The sequence below is a fragment of the Theobroma cacao genome, chromosome 4 (assembly GCF_053813885.1).
Source record: "Theobroma cacao isolate CCN51 chromosome 4, ASM5381388v1, whole genome shotgun sequence".
Classification (NCBI taxonomy): Eukaryota; Viridiplantae; Streptophyta; class Magnoliopsida; order Malvales; family Malvaceae; genus Theobroma; species Theobroma cacao.
Genome location: NC_142642.1, coordinates 4,066,579 through 4,071,187, shown reverse-complemented (window position 1 = coordinate 4,071,187; position 4,609 = coordinate 4,066,579). Strand labels below are relative to the sequence as shown.

Sequence of the window (4,609 nt, the reverse complement as noted above, 5' to 3'; positions counted from 1 at the left end):
TATCAATTATACATTTAATATCTTTTATTCAACAACTAAAATTAATTTGTTTGACATGTAAAACTCCACGTTTCTTTTTCGTTTTCCTTCTGTTTTTCTTTTTTTCTCTCTTTCCTTCTTGTGCCCCTATCGTTAGATTCAATAGTACATTCCTTAGGTAGTGTAAAGTCTATCAATAACAAAACACCCAACACATAGCAATTCCCCAATCAAAACTCCATTAATAGTAAACCAAGACAAAAAAGAAAATAAAGACATAAAAACAGTATTCAATCAGTGATGAACAATTAGATCTAATAGACAATCTGAAAGATCTCAACTTCAATCAGTGACAAAAAATCAGATTTGATATCTGTAAGATCTGGGAATATGAACCACAGATTAACTAGCCATATTCCTCTTGAACCATAAACAGTAGCAAATCTAATACAAGTGAGCAGCTAGGGTAAGAAGAAGAAGAAAAAGAAAAAGAAGAGAAGGTCAGGCTATGGTAAGAGAATTTGGGGAAAAAATATGCAACTTTCCCTTTGAAAAAGAAAAGTTACTTTACATCCGTGATGGAAAGGAATCACATACGTTTTGCCCATTGTAATCACATTACAATGAGAAGACTTTACAATGTGTTTTAAACAAACAAACGCTCTAAAGTGTATACATTCCTTTAAAATATAAAGAATGTTCCCCACATGTAGCATACTAAGCACCCAAAGTGTGCCAATAAAGGATAAAGAAAATAGAGGAGTAAGGGGGTTTTAGGTTGTGGTAGGGTTAGAGAAAAGACAATATATATTTATTTAGTTAAGGAGGAGAACAAATAAATATAACTTCTTGTTATAGAATGTCAAAATTGGACTTGGTTAAATTGACATTAATGCTCTTGGTTGTTCAAAGGAATTGCCTAAGTTCATTCCCTTCAATCCCCTTGGAAACATACATATCTAAAACCCAATTTAGGAATCAAGTATCCATGGGATAATACTCGCACTCTACCTGAAATCGTGATAAGTAGTATAATTTCTACTCGAACCCATCTTATCCCAAACTTAAATATAAGATACTTGAATCATATGTAATTGGGTTTAATACCTACGAATACCCATATATGACTTACATATTGACATTCCTAAATCATTTGATCCATTTTATAAAATAGTATCTTTAATCAAGCCACTTTTATCAAGTCTTCTATTTTTTAAGGGTTGAGGTCACAAAATCACATTTTGCCATTATCTATTAAAATTAATTGGTACATTTGATAAAAATTAACTGTGATAGAAGAGAAATTAACAACCCTATTTTAATGCACCTAAAAAATCACTTTTTAGGATAATTTTAATATGTTCTAAACTCTACTTAAATTTTGACACACTCACTACATGGATGGAAGAGAAAAAAATGATGATTGGAAAATAAAATTGAAGTTGTGTTTTGAAATACAAAAAATGTTTTATGATAAAATATGGACAATATTTTTTTTTCAATTTTTTTAGGGAAAACAAAAAGACTTTTTATATTTTTTTATAAAAAATGTGAAAAACATATAATTTTATTTTGACACATTTTGGGGGCTTAAGTAGTTAGATTTTTGAGATTTTAGATTCTAATTATAGTATTTTAGATGTTTTTCCTAGTTAAATTTGATTACATGTTGATTAGTTTAATTTAAGTATTTTTGTTTAATTTTATGTTATTTTGTTTTAAAGTACTTTAAGAATAGTTATTGTTGATTTCTCTAATTGTCTTTGTAGGAAATTTGATGAAAAACTACACATGTATGGTGATGGCTTTATTCATATATACTACAGTAATTCAAGGATAACTTAAGCTACAAAAGTTCAATTGATGTGATTCTTGCTCCATTAGAAAGCTAAGAGACTGGGATACAATCATATTTACCATTTTACCCAATTCAGATCAGATCGAGGTGAAAATCATATTGAAAGAGGCTAGACTACTGTAGCTCGACACAAGGTAACACATCAAATGAAGGTCATGGCCTTGAGTTGCTCAAGGTTGCGGTGTTGAGGAGGCCAAGGCTGTGGCATTGAGGTGAGTGAGGTCGCGGTGTTAGTTGAATGTGCATCCCCATAGCGCCACCTGAGAGCAAAAGGGTGCAAAGTTGAGGAAGTAGCATTGTAGTGCTATAAAAGAGGTTACGACACCACAATGCCAAGGACAACAAAGCTGCGACGTCAGGAAATATTTCAAAAACAAATTCTTTTGTGGAATTTAGAAATTAGGGTTTTTGGAGCTTATTTAAGAGAATTTTTTCAAAGGGTTTTATAGGAGGACGACAAATAATTATTTTGGAGAAAAGAAGCCAAAAACAAAGTAAGAGTTTGAGAGAGAATCAAGATCATAAAGCTTCAACCATTAGGTGCTTTCTTTACTTTTGTGTTGCTTTTAATTTCTTTTACTTTGATTAATGGTTAATTTTCTTTGGATGATGTTTTTATTTGATATTATGAACTAATTTGCTTTTCTAAGACTATGGTGGATTTCAACATGTAATCTGAATATTTATTTCTCTTTTATTTATTATAAATGGGAAAGTTTTGTTTATTCAAATATGTTCTTAATACTTTTAGTTGTCTGGCCAACAATCAACTGATTTGTGAATCTAATTGAGGCTCAACAAAGTGATTTTAGATTGGACTAAGATTTAAATAGTGTATGTGCACATCACTACAGTGATCTGATTCGCAATTAAGGTAGACATACGCCTAAATGCCATACATAGCCAAATTAAAACACTAGCTTAATGAATCTTATTTAATTGATTACTATAGATAAATAATGACTCAATTAAGTTAGATATTTGTGCAAGCATCTCAACAGAGACTTGTACATAATTTTGGATTCTAGATTAACAAAACCATCCATGAAAGTAGATAATAAGAAAAGCTAGTGCTAGATGAAATGTTGAATGAACCCATAATCCTAAGTTAATCTACTACCTTTCTCAAGTGAATTTCTACTTTCTGTTAATTAGTTTAGGGTTTGATTTCATTTAGTTTTAATTAATTTTCTATAAAATGAGTTACGTGAATAAGATTGATTTGTCATAATTTTGGTACTTAGTGAACAAATAAGAGCAATTCTCTATGGGATACGATTTTGAACTTACTGTTTATATTACTTGTTCGATATGTATATTTGCTTGTACTAAATTGACAACAAGTTATTGGCATCGTTGCCAGAGAATTTGTTTTTCCTATTTAATTCACTAATATTAAAATTCAACAGATTAATCTTAATTTGAGTTTTTCTTCTTTTTTTTTTTTGTTTTTCAGGTTTAATTTGTTATTGTATGAGAAGAGCAAAAAGCTTGGAGATTGTATATTGTGACCTAGAGATCGAAAAAACATTCCGAAGACTTCGATGAGAAAATTAACAAGTTTGTGCTCAAATTGACACAATGGTTGATCAACAAGCTTAGTAGAAAAGTCTAAGAGCGAGTAATGGAAGAGAATTGTTATTTAAGAGATTATGTTGTTCCTTTAAGACAAGGGATTCCCTCAAGCATTAGAAACCCGACAATTCAAGCCAATAATTTTGAGATTAAGTTAACCATCATTACCATGATCCAAACTTCAATCCAGTTTGGTGATATACCGATTGATGATCCAAATGCCCACATTTCGAACTTCTTGGAAATATGTGACACCTTTAAACACATTGGAGTCATAAACGATGCAATTCATTTGTAGCTTTTCCTTTTTTCATTGAGGGACAAAGCTAAAGTGTGGTTAAATGTGCTCCCTACTAGATCCATCACAACATGGGATGATCTTGCTCAGAAGTTTCTTGCTAAGTTCTTTCTTTTGGTTAAGTCAACAAAAATGAGAAATGATATCACATCATTCAAGCAGCTAGATTCTAAATCATTGTACGAAACCTGGCAAAGATACAAGAATTTGGTTCGCCATTGCCCTCATCATGGTTTTCCGAAGTGGCTTCAAGTGCAAACATTCTACAATGGATTGAGTGGTCATATTCGAACCACCATTGATGTTGTTGTAGGAGGAGCTCTAATGGAAAAATCAATTGATAAGGCATATGACTTGTTAAAGGAGATGGCATTGAACAACTACCAGTGGCCAACAGAGCAATCAATGCATAGGAGAGTTGCTAGAGTTCATGATGTAGATGCCATTACAACATTATTAGCACATGTAGTAACTTAACTAAGAAACTTGATTCTATTGGTGCTAACTCAATTCAAAGTCTTTTCGTAGTTTGTGAGTATTGTGGAGATCAGCATGTGTGTAATCAGTGTCCAATCAATATAGAGATAATTCAATTTGTGGGGAACAGACAACAGTTCAACCCTTACACCAACACCTATAACTTTAGGTGGAGAAACCATTTAAACTTTTTTTGAGATAATAATCAGGGATCATCTTTAGCTTCAAGGCTGAATTTCCCTTATGGGTTCCTACAGTAAGCAAGAAAGCTTATCCTAGAAAAGAAACCATTTATGGAGGAATTGCTGATGCAGTTCATGGCAAAGAATGATTGTTGTCAATTTTGCACAAGTAAGTCTACGTATTGAACAAGTAATATAGACAGCAAGTCTAGATTATCGTTCTCATAAGGATTTGTTTCT

At 31.7% G+C, this 4,609-nt stretch overlaps 1 non-coding gene across 1 annotated transcript; it reads right to left on the bottom strand.

Moving 5' to 3' along the window:
- Window positions 1-3,839: 3,839 nt before the first annotated feature.
- On the bottom strand, window positions 3,840-3,946 carry LOC148763075 (small nucleolar RNA R71). The gene has a single exon (XR_016026126.1). It is a non-coding gene; the product is annotated as a small nucleolar RNA R71 (small nucleolar RNA).
- Window positions 3,947-4,609: the final 663 nt, after the last annotated feature.